Raw genomic sequence first — 22798 nt, forward strand, 5'->3', positions numbered from 1 at the left:
CAAGTTAAGCCAAGCACACTTGTAATCCCAGGTACTCAGGAGACTGAGGCAGAAGGATCCCAGATTGGGCAATTTAGAGGGACCCTATCTCAAAAAGGGCTAAGGTAGTAGCTCAATGGTAGAGCACTTGACCAGCATGCTAAAGGACCATAAAAACCGAGAACAAACAAAAAAAATCCACACACAGACAATATATAGAAATGAAATAAAGCAAAGACTTGTAATCTGTCTACCTATTAAATGCTGCCAAATATGAGCGATAGCTATTATCTTTGGAAAGCTCTAGTTTTCTCTCTCAGGATTACTCAAGTGTTATTTCATCACTGCTGCTGCCTAAACTACAGCAAGGAAGATCTAACTTTTATTTAAAAATGCAAATTTGAAGTTGCATGCTTTACTTTAAATCATCAGCACAGATATTTCCTTAATTTGACATCTTAAAGGGAGAAAAATTTGCTGGGTGCACTGACACACAACTATAATCCTAGCATTTAGCAAGGCTGAGGTAGGAGGATCACAAGTTCAAGTCTTCCCTGGGCAATTTAGCAAGACCCTGTCTCAAAATAAAACATAAGGGGGCGGGGGGGGGGCGCGGCTGAGGACGTGTAGACCACCCCCAGGTTTAATACCCAGTAAGGGGCTGAGGGGATTCTGTAAAATAGCAATGCACTAATTATGTGGGTATCTTCAATATGTAATAGATCTATGTACTACTTTTTAATCCTAAAATTTTCTCTGAAGCCTGAAATAGTCCAAGAAAAAAATTTCATACATTTATAAAGTAAGTCCCTGACTTAACAACCATTTTTGTGTTGCGAACTTTCACAGGTGCACTGTATAAAATTCACAGGTGTACTGTGTAAGACTCACTTTGTTGGACTAGAAACAAATAGTCTGATGTATGAACATTCTCCCAAACGGAACTTGTTCATAAGTCAGGGACTTACTGTATTTTAGATTTGCTGTCAACAGAGCAAGATGATTATATTAATTTTGAAAAAGTAGGAAAAAATTAACATAGAAACTAAACAATAAAGTTCAACTCCACCTGAGAGCTAGTCATTCTAATTTACTCCTGGTAATGCTGCTGATACCAACAAACTACCAATTTTCCCAAATTCAGTAACCCCTACACTATTAAATTTCAGGTAAAAGAAAACGATTGAAATATTGAAAGACAAAATGATTACCAAACTCGTATATAAAGGAGAATTGCTTTGAACAAAAGATAAATATTAAAGTAAAAGAAAAGAACATTCTATATACCGAGTAAATCACCACAAAAAAGCTTACTCTTTTCAGCTCTGTAACAGTATTTTTCCAATTAAGGAAAAAAATTTAAGAAAAAAGATACTATTAAAAAAAAAAAAAAAAAGAGCCAGGCACAGTGGCATATGCCTGTAATTCCAGTGATCCTAGAGGCTGAAGCAGGAAGAGCACAAATTCAAAGGAGCTTGAAGAAACTTATCAAGATCCCACCTCAAAAGCTGAGGATGTGCGTGCTGGTTCAATCCCCAGCACTGGGAAAGGAAGGACAGAGGAAGAGAAGGAAGGGAGAAAAGGAACAGACAGAAGGGAAAGAAGGTAGGAAGGAAGAAAAAGGAAAGGGAAAGGAAGAAAAAAGGAAAGGAAGGGGGAAAGGTACACATAATATATCTGAATGTCTGAATTAATAAGAGGAGTTAACATACAAGGATTAAAATAAGTATTCCTAATCAAATATTGCTTTTTATCATCAATAATTACATATATTTTCTGTTAATTATGTTTCCTGTTAGATTCCATGACTCTCAATTGCTTACAAAACAATCAGGAAAATGAAATCATTATCTGAGTATAAGACTAACATAGGCCCCCTTTCCTGCTTCAGACCGCCATCGAGCATGCGCTCTTTCCTCCGAGCCTAACCTATGTCTTCTCACAAGACTTTCAGAATCAAATGGTTCCTGGCCAAGAAGCAAAAGCAGAATCGTCCCATTCCTCAGTGGATTCGGATGAAGACAGGTACAACTCCAAGAGGAGACACTGGAGGAAGACCAAGCTGGGACTGTAAGGAGCTGTGCACGAGCTACAGCACATTTACCCTCTTGGAGGTCATAAGATGAAACCCTCTTTTTCATGGTCAAGATAATACCACCATATCAAGCTTAAAAAATACCATTGGTCGGACATCGGAATATACTTAATCAGGATTCTTAACTCTTTTTCTGTGATCAGCACTAATACATCAACACTAAATATTTGAAACCTTTAAAAAAAAAAAAAAAAAAAAAGACTAACATAGGACTGGGGATATAGCTCAGTGGCACAGTACCTGTCTGGAAAGCACAAGGTCCTGAGTTCAAGTTCTGGTAACCCTTCCCACAAAAAACTAACGTAAAGTCATCTCTTTCCCTCCAATTTGCAATTAAGTTTTTTTATTTGGGAATAATAAAAGCACAAAAGAATATACTAGTATTACTCTAAAGGGCTATTATTCATATTTTAATACTAAAAGATATGAGTTCCCCTCCTCTTTTCTAAAGTAAAATTAAAAGCATAAGAAATATATTACTCTAAACATGGTAATCCTAAAGAGATTGGTGTATCTAATTTTTCACAAATTTTCAAATAAGGAAGTAAGACCAGAGGTTAAGTCATACATTTCAGGTTTAATCTTCTGTTTTATATTCTAAGTTGTTAAATTCATGTGGAGGAATATTAAGATTTCAGCATTTAAATACTATTACATAAGTTTATTTAATATTTTTGCGGGTCAAAGAAAACAACTTCAAGGGGGTATTTTATTAAAAACATTGCTTTTCTCCAAATAACTCTAAAATAATTACTTCCACAGGATCATTTTTCTACAAGGAGGAAGGATTTGGTCCTTTGTTCTTTCTAATAGATGGTTTTTTGAATCTGAGAAACATAGGTCGTTAAAGGGTTTGTAAATTGCCTTCAGACAGCACTAATAAAAAGACCAGGTAAGCCTTTAAGATTCCCAACCAAAAGCAGTACTCTTTGTGTTTCAGAGAAATTGATTTTTTTTAACTAACTTATGAAGGAAGAAGTGACTAAAGCAGTAGACTCTAGTACAAAACAAAGTCAGGAAGTCTAGACCCAGACCCAAAAAGGGTCTAGACTTCAAATTCAAATTCAAATTCAAATTCAAAATTCAAAATTCAAATTCAAATCTCTTCACTAACTGTGTCAACTTTAGGAAAGTTATATAACTTTGGTGCTTCCACTTCCTCACACATAAAATGAGAATAATAAGAATAACAATTCATACAGTTGTAAAAACTAAAGAGTTAATACATGTACACCACCTAGTAAGTGTTATACAAAGTTTGTTTTTATTTTTACTTTCTGACCAACACAGATTTTTACAGTTCAGTTGTGGAAAAGCTCCTTCAAATGAAAAGTACTGAACTGTACCTACAAAGAACTTGATTTTATATTAATCAAACTGTGATACAGATTTATGCAAGAACCTTAAACCCAAAAAATGAGAAATCACTGCTTTCAAAACAATAAAAAAAAAAAATCTAGTTTAAAAAACTATATACTATTGTCAGTAGTATGCCACCACACCTGGCTCCAAAAAATTTTTTTAAAGTGACACTTTTTTTTCATTGCCAAGCATGGTGGCACACTTCTGTAATCCCAGCACTCAGTAGGCTGAAGCAGGAGGATCGCTGTGAGTTCAAGACCAGCCTGAACTACAAAGCCAGACCCTAACACAGGTTGGCCTCAAACTCACAATGATTCTCCTGTCCCAGCATCCTGACTGTCAGTATTACAGATGTATACCACAATGTGTGTCTAAAAGTAGTATTTAATTCAGAAATGTACCGATAAAATCAGATTCAAAATTTAAACTGGGTATGGCAGTATATGCCTGTAGCTCCAGCTATTTAGAAGGCTAAGTTCAAGACCAGCCTGAACAACAAAGCAAGACTCTGCGATTCTATCCGGAAAAAAAAAAAATAATCCCTGTACAACGTCACTTAGTTCACATAAATAGCTTAAATACGTATTATTATAATTGCCCAAACTATATTTGCTGAAGTTTATTGTAAAGTTGATTGCTAACTATTTTCTGGGGAGGAAAAAAAATTTACATGGTACAAACATTAACCAAACCTGTAAGTTAAAGTGCATCTAACACAATCTGTAGTTAAGATCTTTAAGATATTAAATGCTGCCTGCCTTAGATTAACCTGTTAACTTATTTAAAATAAATCAGTATTACATAAACTACAATTTCCTTTTCTGATTTAAAATGCTTTTGCATATTTAAAAAGGAAATCAAGTTTTATGAGGCCTATGTTTTAAATGTCTGTTTTCAAATTTACTATAAGTAACAAAAATATCTTAATTACCTCTGCCTCACATAATTAACTACCCCAGGACTTAAGGCAGATGGGACTAAATGAAAATATCAAGATGATGATATCCTCTGTTGTTCACTGTATGCACTGACATAAAGCATACCACTCTCAATAGAGTCGTTTATACTTTAAGCCATGTATTCTACACAGAAACATGCACTTGTATGTTTAAGTTCATCAGAAGATAGAAAGTCCACCTATTTTATTTTCTACCTTACTACATAACATTTCACTCTTTGGTATAAAACAAGTAAATGAATATATTGGAGAATAAGCTAATCCAAGGGTCCAAGAAAACGCCAAAAAAAAAAAGATAAGGACATGTGTGATGTACATTTTATTTAAGTATTTGAAACTGTGCAAGGACAAAAACGTAAGAAAATGTACATAGAAAGAAAGTAAAAAGTAATGACCAGAAATAATGAGGTCAAAATACTACAAGAAAACCTAGTAGGCATAAAACTAATATGCAAGCCAGGGTTGGTGGCACATGCCTGAAATCCCGCCATGAGGAAGCTGAAGAGGATCCCAAAATCAAGCCCAGCCTGGGCAACTCAGCAAGTTAATGAGAACTGGCTCAAAGAGGAGAAAAAAAAATGCACTGAGGATGTAGCTCTGTATGAAGGCTCTCGGTTTGATCCCCAATATCACAAAAAATAAAAATAAAAACCTAACATACAGAACTGTGTTTTAAAATAAGGTCTCAGGTTTACAAAATAATACTTTGCCAAACTAAGGTAGGTATTTCTGTAGAAAAACAACCATGAGGACTGAAGCTACAGCTCAATGGCAGAGCACCTGACTAGCGTCCAGGAATCCTGAGTTCCATTTCAGGTAGAGCAAAACAAACCAAAAGCCAACACTGATTCCTCTTTTGGCTTTAGGGACAAACACACATTACAGTATCTCTAGTGATGGGAGAGGGAGGTGGCAGCTCCCTTGGCAGCTAGGTAACAGGAGTAGCCTTTGCAGTAATCAGAAAGTCTATAGGATGCTCATTTCATTTAGAGACTTCTATGCAGAATTTATATCATAATTGGTAAAAATCATTAAAATTTTTTTTGTATTATTGGAGACTGAAACCAGGGCCTTTGTGCTGAGCAACAGCCCGTTTTTTTGTTTTTTTAATTTCTTCATTTCAAACAGGGTCTCCCTGCCTCGCTAGCTGTCTAGGCTAGGCTCAAACTTAGTCTTCCTGCCTCAGCCTACCACAGGCTGGGATTACATGCATGTGCCACCATACTAGGCTAAACCATTTTAGAAAAAAGGAAAAAGAAAAAAAAAAAAGAAAAAGAAATTCCTAAAATTGTTCAACTTGTGTACAAAATAGTTTCTATTTCCTCTATGAAGGTAAAGTGATTTTGGCCTGGGTTTTAAAACCTGTATTACAAATTTCTGATCCTAATAGATTCATTTTTATGGCACAAATGTTTGAAACAACTTACTAAATACTATATTATGGTCTCCAGCCTACAGAACTAAAATTTACTACTCTAATGAGTGTGTGTACAGGGTTTTATTTACAAAAAAAATAGTCATTAATTCTTTAGCATATAAAACAAAGCAATATGTTTAAATATTATCGTTTCCTCCAGATGTGAACTGTAGAAATTTATATAGGTTTAGATTTAGACATGTTCAAGAAATACAAAGATCAGAAATGAAAAAGGTTGAAAGTTGGTTCTGGCCAAGGATTTAGCTCAGTGGCACAGCGCCTGCCTGGCAAGCATGAGGCCCTCAGTTCGAGTCCCAGTCCCCTGCCCCCCCCAAAAGAAAGTTGGTCCTGCATCAACCTAAATATGGGTGTATCTATGAAGTTCCCACGGATTTCTAAAACTCCCACAAATCTAGAGGCATGGAGGCAACTGGAATCAGCCTTACTCACTGGGGTTAGTCTTCAAGAATGGAAAATGATGAGGCCAGACTGCACAGAAGCTAGAGTTTTCCAGTGTAGGTGCTGGGGAAGGAGTACAGATAAGAAATTTTCAAAGGGGCTTCCCTCAGCAGTTAAGTCCTGAAAACTAACCAGAAGGGTCTTGCTCTGTGGCATCTAGGATGAACATGGCCAAGCTCCAAAGTCCTTTGCTAAAAATAGGTAAAGGGAGCCGTCCGATTTTGGAGTATACTCCATTCTCCTATGTATATGAGTGAGAACTCAGCCAAAAAAGAAAATACTAAAAGCTCTATTTGCTCTGTTCACATTTAAGTACTCAACTTTAGAGCACAATTTATATGATCACAGAAACTGACCTCATACATACCTATACGCATATATACTCATCTCTGCAATCTAATACATATTAGGCATCCATTATAAGCACTAGAAAAACAAACAAAAAAGGACTATCAAGCCCTGTACCTCAAAATACACCTCAGATCGCAAAATCTGGGAACTGGGATACCAATCACTATTAAATCCAATCCCTTCAATGGTATACATGATTTAAAATCTCCAGAGAAATTTAAGAAAGATGCCTTCCATCTCAACATGAAAAAAGATAGTGCCAGGCGTGGTGGCACACGCCTGTAATCCCAGCACTTGGGAGGCTGAGGCAGGAGAATCGTTGCGAGTTCGAGACCAGCCTGGGCTACAAAGTGAGCTCAAGGCCAGCCTGAACGGCACAGCGAGACCCTGTCTCAAAAAGACAAAGAAAAAAGACAGTTTCAGGACTAAAGTGGTAACAGTAAAGGGAAAGTAAGTTACAAGAATATTCCAAAAAGTAAAGTACTGCGATGTGTAGCTTATGGAAAACCAGGAAGAAACACAGAAAATATGTTAATATGGTAACAATGTAAACAAAGTATAGGTGGCAAGGACAGGGATACGTATCTGCATGCTGCATTCAACTAAGGAAAATTCCTTGGAAGTTGCAATGATGAACTCATCAGAGTAAGTCTCAGTCACAACAGACTAAAATTTCTGACAGTAAGCTTATCAACCTGACGCTAACAGCTTCCCAAGACACTCTGTCCTGGCATGGCAACTGTCCTCTAAGTAAAGCCCAGGCAGAACACAGAGCTGACCATCCCGGAACATTTCTGCCTCAGCTGTGCACAAGCATTCTCATGGGATAGAGCGCACAAAACTGACAGAACGTCCTCATGACCTGTCAATTAACAAGCCCACACCAGCCCGACCGCGAAGCACCGTGCGCCTGCCACCTGTTAGCGGCTCGAGAGAGAGCCCCAAAATTGGGCTCCGGCGAAGAGCTGAAAACGCCTTTGTTGTCCGCTAGCACGGAAGCTACCGGCGAGCAGTCTAACCCCGTGCCTCAAAGCAAACCTTGGCCGAGGCGACGGACGCCTTCCCAGACCCGGGCTTCGGCGAAGCCCCCTCTCGCTGGGAACAGGCACAACCCCCAGCACCGCACTGAAGTCATCCACCCGTCCCAGGACAGGGGAAAGGCCGAAGTCGGGGAAGGGTGAAAAGCCGAGATCCGCGATCTTACAAAAAGACCGGCTTCGGAGGGCAGGAGCGCGGACACAATGAGGCGGGCTGTCCCGCGGCTTAGAGGACGGCGAGATTCCCGGCTCACCGAGTCCAGGAAGAGCGGCGCTAAAATGAGGAAGGCGGAGAGGCAGCGGCTGAGACGAAGGCGAGAAACCCGGGCTAGAAAGGGGTAGGCGAGCCTGAGCAGAGACGGAACAGAGGTGAAGGCGGCGAGGCCAAGGTGGGGGACAGGGCTGAAGTGAGGGAAGAGCGGCGGAGACGAGGAACAGGCGAGGAGACCCCCACCCACAGGGACCGAGGCAGCACTCCTGACCCATCCCCCGACAGGCTGTAGTCCACCTGCGGCGCTCTGACCCTGTCTGCGGCGGAGACTCACCCAAAGGCTGCAGAAGCCCCACAGTAAGACATGCAGACCGGCCCAGACGCAGAGTAGAACCAACAGAGTGGAGGAAACCGCGGCGTTAGCGTGACCCGGATGCGCATCCCTAGGAACCGGAAGTAAGTAGCAGGGTCACCTCGCGATCCACACTTCTTTCTACCAGAGGCCTCTGGGCGCATGCGTCTTGCCTTTTAGGGCGGGGTAGTGCGTAAGCCACGCCTACTTCCTCGCCCCGGTGAGCCCCGCCCTGGTGAGACCTGCCCCTGGTCCGGGCTCGGCACCTCTGAGTTGTGCAAACCCATGAGCTTGTTTCTGTGCTGCTTAGCTAACAGCAGTTGGGATAAAGAGGACTTCAACCCTAGTTTTCCAAAGATTTTGTTTTGTTTTGACCTCTACGGAGTATCGAACCCAGAACCTTCACACTCAGCTACATCCTCAGCACCTTTTTATTTTTTATTTTGAGATAAAGTCTCGCTTAATTGCCCAGACAGGACTCAAAAGTGGGATCGTTTTGCTTCAGCCTCCCACCAAGGTTTTTTAAACACGTTATTCTTAGCTCCTTAAAGGGAAACTGAAGATAAACGCTAGATGCGTTCGGTAGATTTAGAAAAAATGGGGAATAATGGGTTGGAAGTGTTGGAAAACACTTCGAAGGCCAGCCCAAAGTGATTTTTTTCTCTCTAAACTTACTTTAGTCCTGATATTAATCGAGTTTAGCATTAACTTCATGTCTGGCTGGGCGGGGTGGAGCATGCCTGTAATCCCAGCACTCAGGAGGCTGAGGCAGGAGGACTGCTGCAAGTTAAAGGCCAGCCTAGGCTACAAAGTGAGTTCAAGGCCAGCCTGAACTGCATATTGAAACACAGCCTCAAAAAGACAAAAAAAAAAAGAAAAGAAAAGAAAAGAAAAGAATTAACTTCATGTCGTGGACATTGTTTTCAGAAACAATATTTTTTAGTATTTTATCAGTTTAAGTGTACAACCCAAATATGCGCAAGCAGCAAGGTTAAATTCAGTTTTGTAGAGACCCAAAGTCTGAAGGCAGGTCCTCGTTAAGAAAAAGAATACGGCTGGGTATGGAATCCCAGCATTCCAGAGGCTGAGGCAGGAGGATCAATGCACTTTTGAGGCTAGGCTGGGCTACGGTGAGTTCAAGGCCAACCTGAACTATATACCAGAACCCTGTATCCAAAAAAAAAAAACAAAAAAAAACAAAAAAACCAACCAATATCACAAATACGATATTAAATATAAAATTAAGTCTTCTGTACTACAATGAGAAAAAAATCACAAATTTAAAAAAACTAGCTCGTAAGTACCGCGAATTAGAAATTCAGGGAAAAAACCCACTTTTTATTAACAGTGTGGTAGCTCTCTCAACTACTTTTTCCTCTTACATTTCTTAGTTAGATATTCTTTGGTCATCTCTTTCTTTGATATCAATTTACTAAGCAACATCATTTACTAAACTCTTCAACTCCTTTTTCACACCCCACATCTAACTCATCAGCATAATCTATCGCAGCTGCTGTCAGTATCGGACCACAACCAGACCATTTACCCGCTCTGTTGGTATAACCCGGTCAGTCAATGCCTCCTGAATGTCCCCATGCACTCCCAAATCTATTAATACAGTAGCCGAGGGCTCCTGTTCAAAGCTTCATCAGATCATTTCCCCCTCCAATGAACTATTTTGGAGTGAAAACAAAATCTTTACACTGGCTTTACAAAACCCTCAAGATCTGACACCCCCAGTACGGCTAACATCCTGTCCTGTTCCCTGCCATCCTGCACTTAAAACACAGACTGGCCTCTTAGCTCTTCCTCAAAACTGCAAATAAGCTCAGGATGCTTGTGCTTGCTGCCCTGTCTGAAATGCTTTTCTCAAATGCCTCATCATTTACCCTGACACTTCCTTTATATCTTGATTCAAATACTATCACCTTCTCAATGAGATCTACTCTAACACTGTATTTAAAATGGGAGCACTTAGACGTCGGGCATGGTGGCACATGCCTGTAATCCCAGCACTTGGGAGGCTGAGGCAGGAGGATGGCTGTGAGTTTGAGGCCAGCTTGGGCTACAAAGTGAGTTTAAATCCAGCCTGAACTGCATAGTGAGACTGTCTCAAAAAGACAAAATAAATCAAAAAAAAAAATAAAATGGGAACACTATAATCCTCCTGTTAACTTTCTATTCCAGTTCCCCACACAACTTTTCTCTACTAACATTTATCGCATCCCATAAGATGTTTGTAAATTCGGCTTAATGTCTCTCCCCACCAGAATGTAAGTTCCATGAGGGCAAGGATGTTTGCTTGGTGCGTGAATGTATTTCAGCTCCAGAACAGAGCCTGGCATGTTGTAGGAGTCCAATAAATATTTATTGGATGGAAGGATAAATTGCTTACTTTAAGATAAATTGCTCCTTGGTCTTTGCGTTCACTGGTCTGAAACCATGTGAACTGAGCCGCTGAAACCACTAGAGGGAGCCCAGGAGCAAACAATGTAATATCTCCAGAAAAGTCATTCCTAAACCCTATGCTTTCTGTACATACAAACACGCAATTCGAAAACAGGTGTAGGAAAGCACAGATTCCTCTCCCGAGCAGAGAGTGCTGTACTTCACTAGCAATAATAGTTTTTTCTTTTTTAAAAAAACCCTCTAATGTCTTTACAGTCCTTTAAAAATAAAATCCAAGCTCTATATTATCACCCTTCTTGGGGCTGCAGAGGTAGCTCAGTGGCAGAGCACTTCATGACCGTTCTCGGCCTGATCTTTCTGACCCTAAATGAAACCCAGCCGCCTTCCCCTCACATACTGAGCACCAGCCTTGCTGGTTCTTCTTTCTGTCTCTTGTGCAAACCAGGATTTCTTGCCTCAGGACCTAGGTACATACTGTTCTCTCTGCGTCTCCAAACTTGCAAGGAGTAAACAATGTAATAAACCTTCTGCCAATCACAGTTAAATATCACCTCCGAAAGCCTCGCATCACCCCTTGGCTTTTGTCTAATGTAGCTTCCTCACCCCTTTCATATACTTCATCTTCTTCATGTTCCCATGACCATTTGCAATTATCTTGTTCCCTTACTTATTATCTGTCCCTGCAAAGTTCTTCAGAGGTCTTTCTCGTTCACTGCTGGTCTTAGCGATAGACAAGTGGCTAGCAATATGGTGTGTGCCCGATAAATAAAACAAGTAATTGGTTTGTTTTTTTTTTGTTTTTTGTTTTTTTTTTTGGTTTTTTGGGTTTTTTTCCAGTACCAGGAATCGAACTCACAACCTTGCACTTGCCAGGCAGGTGCTGTACCACTGAGCTAAATCCCCAGCCCTGTAATTATTAATATTTACTGAAGCTTTGCTCTGTGCCATTGACTGTACAAGGTAAATATATAAGTGCCCGCATTTCTCTTTTAGTTCTCCCACCAAACTTGGGAAGTATTATGACGACCTCCATTTTACAGATGAGGAAACTGAGGCAGGGAGAAGTCAAACAACTTGTTTAAGGCCTTGTGACTGGCAAGAAGCAAATCCAAAACTTGAATGTGGGTCTGTATGTGTTGGGAGCCTAGGATTTTAGCTACTGGACCATGCTCTTCTACTCAGAAAGAAAAGCAGATACCTAAAGATAAATTTATTGATTTACAAATTTATTTTCTCTGATTTCACACATTTTTGCTTGCCATAGTCAGCAAAGAGTGGAGCTGTCTGTAGGTTTTTACCCTGTGGACAACTCTAAAGAAATATGGCAAAGATATGGCTAAGATTTGTTCAAGTTGAATTTAAAATTCTCTAATATTTCTTATATTATTTCCTATAGATTTGAATTATTTCATTCAAAATTTAGCACAAAATTGTTAATATAGTAGAAAAGTGTTATAGCCAAATATTTCTAAACAAAAACTAAAATGTAAATCAAAACCAAAAAACTACACTAAAAAGATAAGACTCTTAAAAAATAAAATAAAACATAAAAAAGACCTTTAATTGTATATTTCCATTTTAAAAACACACAGTGACTATGTGACCTGTGTTTTGTAACAATTATCAATTTTTTTTTTTTTTTTTTTGTACCAGGGATTGAACTCACAACCTTGCCTTTGCCAGACAGGCACTTATGCCACCGAGCTATATCCTCAGCCCCTATCAATTTATTTTATCATATATATATATATGAACTATACACTTTTTTCTAGACAAGGTCTTACTATATAGCCCAGGCTGATCTCAAACTCATGGTGATCCTCCTGCTTCAGCCTCCCAAGTGCTGGGATTACAGGCAGCTACCCAACACAGTTATCAATTTAAACCCTCCTGATAGACATATCTGAAATACAATGATGTGGATTTTTAAAATTTCTATTCCATTCCCTTGGTATATTATCTTCAGCCTGTCCATAGGCATGTTTTCCACATAGTCACTATTATTTTTTTCCCAACAAATTTGTTTCAGTTAACAACATCCAAGATCTCTTGTCTGCTTTGTAGAGAATGCTACAAACTCAGGTGTTTAGGAACACCGTACAGAAATGCATACTATAAAACAATAACCAGGGATTAAAACTATAGCCATGGAGGGCTGGGGATTTAGCTCAGCGGCACAGCGCCTGCCTGGCAAGCACAAGGTCACAAGTTCAATTCCCGGTACCAGAGAAAAACAAAAACAAACAAACAAACAAAAAACTATAGCCATGGAAATCCACATGAGAAATAAATGGAACATTTCCTGCATCCTCACCCAAGTCTTCTTTGTGTTTACTAAGACCCACATTCAGAGTGTTACCTATTGCTGTATGACTACCCCAAAACTCAGTGGTTTAGAACAACAACCACCGTATTATGGCACATATTTTGATTCAGGAATTTAGGCATGGCTCAGCAGGGTGATTCTTCTGTTCATGCAACATTAATCAGTTACTTGGTAACAGTCTAGCTGGCGAATAGTCTACTCTATAGGTTTCCACACAGCCTTACTTGTGTGGCAGGCCCTTAAGGGGCTGGCCAAAAGTCGGGGCTCAGCTGGCTCCCCTCTCCATGTAGTCTCAAAAGCTCTCCACATTCCACAAGATAGGTCAGGGTAGCTCAGTTTCTTACATGGCAGCCCAGGCCTCCATAGAGACAGGTTAGAGAAGCTGCCATTCTTTTAAAGCTGACCTGGAAACTGACACTGCATCACTTCCATCCTAGTCTATTGGTCAAAGCAGTCATACTGTTCCCCTGAACTCAAGGCAGGCAACCCCATCTGTGGTCAAAAGAATTCCAAAATAACTGCGGCCATCCTCAGTCCATCACAGAATATATACTTTACACTCTGTCTCTGACTTTTTTTCTCCCCAGGGTCATTGTCATAATAACACATTTCTGCCACGTCTGTGATCTGATGTTCTCCCAAAAGTTCCGAAGGACACATTCATTTCCATGAGCATCTACCTGTTTATTCAGTAACTACTTTGCAATAGTGTAGGCTCTGAAGACAGAGTAGAGAATAAATCCGACAAAAAACCCTTCCCTAGTGGAGCTCATATTCTAATCAATCCATAGACAGAAATGGTGTACTGAACATGTTCAGCTAAGGCTCAGCCTTCTTTTCCATTTCACTCTGGGAACATCCCTACACCACAGAGGTGGGAAGGTTTAAAAGTGGTGTTTCTGAACCCCTGTATAGTGCTAGATTCTCAGGAAGCTGAGGCAGGAGAACTGCTTGAGCCTACGAGTTCAAGATCGGTCTGGGCCACACAGAAAGATCCCATCTCAAAATAAATAAACTGGCAATTCTTGGTGGACACGGTCGTGCACATCTGTAGTCCCAGCACTCTGAGGCTGAGATAAGGGCACAACAAGTTCAAGTTCAGCCTGGATAATTTAGCAAGACCTTGTCTCACAGTAATGAATAAAAAAGGAGGATGGGGCTGTAGCTCAGTGCAAAGTGGATTCAGTGGATTCAATCTCCACCCCTCCCTCAAAGGCAGTTCTCAGGCTCTCTTGCTGGTAGATCTCTGAGTGAGAACTAGATATTGTTAACTGAATGCATCTGCATGAGATGTGCAGGGGGCAAATGAAGCCATTTTTCCTGCACGTTGGCTATTTCTTCTGGCCCATATAATCATCGCTGGAGACATGCAGGAGTGTGTCAGTTTCTAGTCCCCCTCCATGCATTCTAGCTTTCTGATCCCTGAGTCTTAGCTGCAGAGGTATGTTTGCAAAATGAGTAATTTCAGAGCTGGCCTCCTGGTTTCTCATCTCCCCCTTTTCCAATGGCTGTAGAAGCCTCCAATTTCCTAAATACATTGCTGTCTGCTTCAAACACCCAGAATACTTTGTTTCCTGAGCTGATACAGTACCTGCCTGAGAAGGTACAATGTTAGGACTAAACTAATTCCGTTCATATTCTCTTTGTCTTCTAGACAAACTCTTCCGTATGCACCATTTCTGAGGGTCATGGTAGACTCTCTTGCATGGAAATCTAAGCATCTGATTTCCTTGTCTTTAACTTCTCACAGACAGTCAGTAACAGCTCTGTAGCTTTTCAGGACTGGGTGGACATGACCAGCCCCCTGGCAACGAGAAAGCCAAGAGCAGAGCCCTGAGCTTCATAGTGGACAGCAAGGCTTGGGAGCTGTGGGAAGCTTGGGGAGCAGCAATCCCAGGGCGCTAGCTGCAGTGTAGGGTCCCGGGGTACTGTCTCAGTTTTATCCTTTAAAGGTATGATAGCTGGGTCCCTTGCCTGCTGTATAGTAAATCTCAGTTTTGAAATGGGATTACGAGTATTTTCCCTGATTCAAGGAACTTTATAAATGATACAAATATAATGCAGGACTAGGGATGTGGAGGACCGCCTAGGCGACTCTCCTAAAAGAGGAGCAATTGCCTCCATTTTGGCTGAACCTAATCCTATTTCCATGTACTGATAGGTACAGAGCTGGCTGGGACTTTTCCTTGTCCCTTCAACTGGCTTTAAACAATGCACAGCGGTCCACCCCAGGTGCTGATGGAAATCTTTGGAGATGGCAGGCGTGTTTTCCCAGACACCCCGTTGTTCCCACGAGTGATGTGGGATGAGGCGGGATGTGTGAGCCAATGTTCCATGCTGTCGACTGGGACAGAGCCTTGGGGTAGAGGCTATGACTTCCTGGGGCTTCAAAGATTACACATCAGAGCTTAAGCACCGACCCCAAAACACTAGACACTATCTCAGTTGTGTTATGCAGATTACTCTTCCTGCATACCCTTCTCTCTGCATATGGCAGAGGTGATTTCAGGCCTCCTACCTAGCCCAGCTCATGGCGCTTACCTACTTCCCATGGTTCTCACAGTCACTCATCCTCAAGCCACTCCTTTCTTCATGAATGAATAAAACCTGGAGTGGGTCTTGGGTCAAGACCTTTGTTCCAGATAGCCATGACTGTGGCTGGACTTAGGACCCCTTGGCTCTCCATAACTACAAATATGCCTTAGTATCTTTATTCTTACCACAGATTGCACTGGAAGTGGTAGATTGGAATTGACTCACTAGAATTCCAATAACTTTTCATGGGATGACAAATATAAACTTCCTGGGCCGAGCCGAGGACTGGAAAGGGTTCTCTATATGAGGATAGCTCAGTGGCACAGCGCCTACCTGGCAAGCGCAAGGTCCTGAGTTCAATTCCTGGTACCAAAAAAAAGATAATACAAATTATCAATACCAGTGGTTCTCAAAGTATGGTCTGGTGGTTCCCCTGGAGATCTCCAGAGCAACTGCTTTCTTGGGGAGTAAGTGAAATCAAACTATTTTTAAAATAATACTAACCCATGATTTGCCTTCCTCACTCTCATTGTCTCAAAAGCGTAGCAGAGCTTTGCAGAGATTATGTGATGATGTCCTTGCTGGTGGCCAATGGAACGTGTGCTGGTATGTCCTTGTATTTTAAACATTCTTTAGTTTTAATTTCTAAAAGATCAGATATTTTAGCTATAATCCATATAAGTGAAAGCTCTTTGGGGGTCCTCCATACTTGTGACGAGTGTTAAGCAATCTTGAGATAGAAGTATTCGAGAGCTGCTCCCAGGGTAATTGAACGGACTCATTCTCCCACCCCCGGCAGTCCCCGCCCTGACCATTACTGGACACCTGATTCCCACACATGCTCAAGCCCCTGCCATATCCAACCCTCTTCTACTAGGATGCCTTTCTATTTTGATTAACATATCTGAGGCAGTGTCTTCTTGCACAAATGTCCAGTAACAGCTGTTGTGACACAGCCTTGGGACTTCACATAACTGTGGACAGTCCTCATGAGCAACATTAGACCCACAGACCAGGCCCTGGCCTCACCAGTACAGGATTATCCTTTCTGACTGGATTCATCTGTTTACCAGATTTTGACCCTGTCTTAACCCTATGGAGTACTGCTCTGACCCACGGTGGCCTTCTGCTCCTACACTGATTTCCCTCCTGTTCTGATGGCCCCTGCTGTGAGGATCACTTGCTCACCACCCACAACTAAAGTGCACCATCCCACCCTCATCCCTTCCAATTCCAGAGTGTGATCTGCGTCCAAGTGAGGTCACTTGACAGTTTCCTACCAACTAGGTAATGGATTATTATTTGCCTTTAATTATGGCTATACCCTCCCCTTAGTAATTCCATTATCTGTGCCTTTGTATTCTGCAACTGGACTTAAATTTAAAACAGAGACTGAGCCAGGCCCAGTGGCACACACCTGTAATCCCAGAACTCGGAAGGCTGAGGCAGGAAGATCATCGAGAGTTCTGGGCCAGCCTGAACTCCATAGTGAGACTCTGTCTCAAAAAGACAAAAAAAAAAAAAGTTAATTTTACTCCAACCTGGTGATAAAATAACCACTGATGACCTTATTGATCTAAATCTAATGAGTCTCGGCAGATCTTAAAATTGGGAAAACATCTAACCACATTCCTGAGGTGAAAAAAATACTGATAGGAAAAAAAACACAAGATTCTAACAAATGGGAGGTGGGAATGTAGCTCAGTGGTACAGTGAGTGCTTGGTATGTGTGAGGCCCTGGGTGCGATCCAAAAGAACACATTAAAACAACATAATAAAATAACCTTAAAAAGCAACACAGAAAATGAAATTCATACATGCTGCAACATGAACGGTAAAAACACAGCATGGAGAAAATTCCTCGCATGAAAAATCTACTTCTTTATAGGACAGTTTAATATCTTCCAGGTGAGAGACAAATTACAACTGTAAAATGAGCTGTGAACCTTAAAACCAATAAAAAGCATTCAGCGTTTGAACAGATGGAAGCTGGGAGAGGCAGTTATTTACCCCCGCCCTGGAATAAGTCCCACTCTCCTACCACAGCAGGCAAAGGGAGGAAAGCAGGTGGAGTGTGGAAAAAAGCTTTGGTCTCCTGGAGTAGACACAGTGACACGGCTGCCCTTTACGGGGCGCCCACCTGCAAAGCGGGGGTTAAACCTCATATGAGCCTCCTTACTGAAGTCCCCCTTCCCCAAGCTAATATTTGACTCTATATACTCTGTGTTTTTGCTGTTGTTTTTGTTTTTTTCCGGTACTGGGAATCGAACTCATGACCTTGCGCTTGGCAGGCAGGCGCTGTGCCGCTGAGCTAAATCCCCAGGACCTTGACTCTACATACTCGGATTAGTTCCACTTTTCAGAAAACTCAAGGTTGTGAAATCACTAAGCCAAATCCCCAGAAGTAGGAGGTGCTTGATCCAGACCCCTGGGTGTGATCCAGCACTGGGGGGCAGGACCAGCAAAGGCAAAAAACTAGCCAGCCAGCGCCAGCTTCCAGCTCCAGCCTTACTATGGCCTCTGAGACTCAAGCTCCGCCCCCTGGGGGGTTCCTGAGCCAATCTTAGGCGAGGCCAATGGATATTGGCAGACTCTGCCTCTCTCCCGCAACTCTGGACCCAAGAGCTTCAGATCTCTGAACTGTTGGTTCCTAAGAGTTGCATGAGTCACCTACTCTGCCTGCAAAACATAAGGTGTGGGGGAGCCCTGGACACCTCTATATCCTGCCCTTCCAATTTAAGGCGTATGCAAAAGCCTGCTTCTCCGTGTTAGCGTCATTCCCAGGAATTGGACTTCTCCCACTCATTTACCACTCCCCGCTCCTAAATGAACCCAGGAAGTGCTCAGCTACATCCTTGTCCCTTTTTAATATTTTATTTTCAGACAGAGTCTCCCTAAAATGCTGGCCTCAAACTTGTGATCCTTTGCCTGAGCCTTCTAGAGTAGCTGGGATCGCACGCATGCCCAACACGCCTGGTTGCCTTCTCCTTGGTTTCGGAAAGGCTAATGGTTGAATTCGCAAGGGCTTGGAGCTGAACAGACCTAGGTTCCATTGCTGCTTCACCACTGCCTGTGTGTGTAAGACTCTTCATTTTCAGGGTCCTCAGCTGAAAAATAGGAAAGGTAACTGCTGTGCTTTGGACGTGGTTTCTCCCTGCAAAGGTTCATGTCCTGGGAGTTCAGCCCCAGCAGGGTGGTGCTCAGACGGTTGGAACCTTTAAGAGGTGAGTCCTAGAGGAAGGTAGGCAGTTTGTGGGGGCTGTACCCTCACGAATGAATTCATATTAGTCCCTAAAGTGGGACTGGGTCTCCTAGGAGTGAATTCACTAGACACTTGTTGTACAGCAAAGCCACCTCAGAAGCTTAGTCTCTTCCACACATAAATATTTTCCATTTTCATTCTTCCACCTTCTGTCACAGCCAAATGGGCCCTCATCAAGACACTAGATCCACGCTGTTTGGACATTCCAGCCATCAGAATCACAAGGCAAATGAACTTCTTAACTTATAAACTACCCACTATCAGGTATTTTGTTATAGCAACAGAAAACAGACTACTACAACAGCCTTGCCTTTTTATTAGTATTGTCATGAGACTCAAATACACTAACCTATGGAAAGGATCTAGTACCATACCTGGCACCTTAAGGGGACTGATGAAGTTTCTTATTCTTAGGACTTTCTTTGTTGTTTCCATGCTGTAGTCTGTCCAGTCCAGCTCTTAACCCCAATTTTCTACTTGGGGACCTAGATCTCCTACCTTTTCTTCTGTGTCTCTGTCTCTCTCTCTCTCATTTCTTCCCAGCCCGAGGAGAACTCTGCTCGCTGGCAGATCTTCAACTACGCAATTATACAAATCCCCCAGAAACAAGCATTTGGCCTGCCTAACTTTTTCACTCATTAATCTTAATTCCAGGTGGATTTTTGCGCGTTGCCCATCAGTTTTTATCTAGAACGTGACGTAGATAGAAGGCCCTGGGAGAGCCAATAAAGGATGGGGTATGTGGGGTGGGGTTAGGCCTGGGCTCTCAAGTTAGCCAGTTTAGCTACATGGATGCACAGGTACTTTACATCTCTAAACTTCAATTTCCTCAGCTATAAAATGGAAACTCTGACTCCTTTTTGTTGTTGTTGTTATTGTTGTTGCTTATTTTTTGTTTTTGAGACAAAGTCTCAGTATGTAGCCCAGGCTGGCTTTAAACTCCTAGCAATTCTCCTGCTTCAGCCTCCCTAGTGCTGGGATTACAGGCGTATGGCACCACGCCACGCTGGGAACTCTTACTCCTAACTTGCAGGGCTATGATCAGGTTTCCATGACACAGTGACTGGAAAGCCCACATCCAAGGCACAGAGTGGGCATGATGCCCGCATTCTTCCCTGTCAGTAGCATCCTCGAAGAGAGGCTCCACCTCTGAGGAAATAGCAAGTCTCCCTCTTTGATTCCCCCTCCCCCTTAATCACTCCCTCCTTTATTTCTCTGAACCTTAGTCATTCTCAAATCAGAGGCGGGAAGTGGGAAGACACAGGCCGGAGAGGCTGTCCCCGGGGACTCGGCCCACCTCAAAGTGGCCTTGCTCAGATGCCATTTGGTCAGGAGCCAGACTTGCTGTTTAGAAAAACATATCCGTTCTGGACACCACCACCTCAGAGAAAATTCTGAGAGTCTTCAAAAGCAGCAGAAAAAGTGATTAATGAGTTAGAGAAGAGAGGGCTTCTGAGAAAAACTGCAGGCCCCGTATTGTTTAGGTAAAGGAAGTGACCGCTGGGTTGCTAAGAAGCCACGCTCAGAGAGGCAGAGCTGGAGGAGGGCGGGAAGGGTGTGCTGTCGATTGGGAGGGGTGAGCTGCGGAGCAGTTGAAGGCCTTGGCAGGTCCACCGAGGCAGGAGCCTGAAGTAGGGGCCTGTTAGGGTTTATATCAAGAATGACCCCCAAAACGCTCATGCACTTGGAAGTGGGGCTTGTGGAAGGTGACTGGATCTTGGGACGCTGTAGCTGACTTGCTGTTGGGAGGGGAGGCCTGTTTATTTATTTATTTATTTTGTCTTTCTGAGACAGGGTCTCGCTATGCAGTTCAGGCTGGCCTTGGGCCCACTTTGTAGCCCAGGCTGGTCTTGAACTCTCAATGATCCTCCTGCCTCAGCCTCCCAAATGCTGGAATTACAGGCATGCACCACCACGCCTGGCTGAGGGGAAGCCTGTTTAAAGGCAGGTTACTGGAGGTGTGAGCTGGAAGGGCCTCCCTCTCCGATACCTCCCTTCCCTCTCTGCTTCCCGGTCACCATGACACGGGCAGCTCTCCCTATGCCATGCCCCTCTGCCATGCTGTTTCTTCCTTGGAATCAGCTGACCAAGAGCTGGCTGACCATGTACTGAAACATGAGCCAAGATAAACTTCTCCTCAAACTGCAGGTGTCCCGTATTGTGTCTCAGCAAGGAGGACAGTGACTAAGACAGGGCCCTACATGAGAAAAGAATGCAGAATTATAAACACAAATTACCAGGGCCCTTCCTGGGCTGTTTTTCCTTTTCCTTTTCCTTTTTCTTTCTTCCTTTCTTTTTTTTTTAGAGGGGGGCGGGAACTGGAGATTGAATCCAAGGCTTCCTCTCTGAACTACATCCCCAGCCTTTATTATGTTTTTGAGACAGGGCCTCACTAAGTCACTGAGTTGCACAGGATGGACTCAAACCTGTGATCCTCCTGCCTCAGCCTACTAGAGTGCTAGGATTACGGGTATGTGCCACCACTTCCAACTTCTAGGCGTTTGAAAGGGTTGGTGTAGTCAAAAGGACCCTCGAGTTTAAGTTCTACTGACTTCACAGTAAATTGACCTCTAACCGAGGATGTGACAAGTGAGCTGGTGACAGACACATGGGAAATGGCTTCAGAGATTGATGGCGATTCTGTCTGGAGAGTCCTTCTCTCCCTTCTTCCCCTAATGCCTTCTTTTTTTTTTTAATTTCTTGTTCTCCTTCCTCAATTCCCTCCCCCTCACCCCTTTCTTTCTCTCCTCCTCTCTCCTTCTCCTTTTTTCTTTCTGCTACTGAGATTAAACCCAAGGTTTTCATACTGAGCTATGACCCCAGCCCTGTTCTTATTTATTTTGAGATAGTGTCTTGCTAAGTCTCTGAGTCACTCAGGCTGGGCTTGAACTTTCAGTCCTCCTGCCTCAGCCTCCCAGAAAGCTGGGAATATAGGCATAGGCCACCATGCCCAGTTGCTAACTAAGGCCTTCTTAGCCTACAAAATGCAAGGTAAGCCTGTCCCCCTCTCAGAAATCTTAGCAGGTGTGGCCCTTCCCCTTTGTGTTTCCCCCTGTCACGTGTGCACCTATCACACGCTGTGCATTTCTGTGCCACTTCCTCTGTGTATTTGATTGATATCTATTGCTGTGTAACAAATTCTCCCAAAATGTGGTGGCTTAAAGCAACACATTCTTTCACCGTTTCTGTGGGTCCGGAATCTGGGCGTGGTTTCACAAAGCCTTTGATCATCTTAAGACTGGACTGCAAAAAATCTGCTTCCTCGCTAACATGATTATGGGCAGGATTCAGTTCTGCCCCGGCTGTTGGACTAAGGTATCCTTTCTTCCATGCTGCCAGAGGCTTCCCAGGTTCACTGCCATGTGAAGGCCTTGCCCTCACACAAGCGGGGCAGCGGGCCTTATCCGAGCAGGCAGACCAGAGGTCAAGAGAGAGAGTGCTGGGTGGATGGAAAGAGCCAGATTCTTTGTAAACCTGTTCACAGAAGTGACATCCTATTGCTTTTGTCATACCCTAATCAGAAGAGCCTCACAAGCCGGGGGTGTGGCTCGGTGGTGGGACACTTGCCTAGCATGCACAAGGCCCTGGGTTCCAGCCCTAGCACCGCAACAGGAAAGCAGCTGACAGGTCCGGCCCATCCTCGCAGGTAGGAATTAGAGGTGTGGCCTTGTCAGAGCCAAGCTGGCCACACAGCTCTCCTGCTCCTTGTCTTTGCCTGTGGCCCTGCCTGCCATTCCATGATGAAGCCCTGGATGGCAAGGCCCACATTTTATGCACCTCTTAATGCCCCTTAGTGTCTACCAAGCCTCTTGTGCTTTTTAAGTGCACAAATGATGAAGAAATGAATGACTCGCTTCTTAGCATAGCAGAATGGAACCAAAGCGCAATGTCCCGTTATACTTGATAGGGATGCTACTACTGTCTCCTCGTACAGCCACGTCTTTTCTAGAAAGTTAAAGAAATAACCAGGAATGTAATTACAAGGCTGTGTTTAGATGTTTGGCAGGATGTTCACTGTTGAACTGTTTATTATGGAAAACTGCCC

At 42.9% G+C, this 22798-nt stretch overlaps 1 protein-coding gene and 1 pseudogene across 5 annotated transcripts in view; one reads left to right on the forward strand and one right to left on the reverse strand.

Annotated features, from left to right (window-relative positions):
* Positions 1 to 22798, reverse strand: part of Eya3 (EYA transcriptional coactivator and phosphatase 3) — a 125125-nt gene that overhangs the window by 97578 nt on the left and 4749 nt on the right. For 4 of the 5 annotated variants that reach the window (XM_005394940.2, XM_005394937.2, XM_005394939.2 and 1 more), the window contains exon 1: positions 8204 to 8312. The exons of the other annotated variant lie outside the window; for it this stretch is intronic. The gene's annotated coding sequence lies outside the window, so the exon portion shown is untranslated. Of the gene's footprint in view, positions 1 to 8203; positions 8313 to 22798 lie in introns of those variants that run through there. 5 annotated transcript variants of the gene reach the window in all.
* LOC102019021 overlaps positions 16064 to 22798 on the forward strand; it is a 21416-nt pseudogene continuing 14681 nt past the window's right edge.

The sequence above is a fragment of the Chinchilla lanigera genome, unplaced genomic scaffold (assembly GCF_000276665.1).
Source record: "Chinchilla lanigera isolate Chin_1 unplaced genomic scaffold, ChiLan1.0 scaffold00051, whole genome shotgun sequence".
NCBI lineage: Eukaryota > Metazoa > Chordata > Mammalia > Rodentia > Chinchillidae > Chinchilla > Chinchilla lanigera.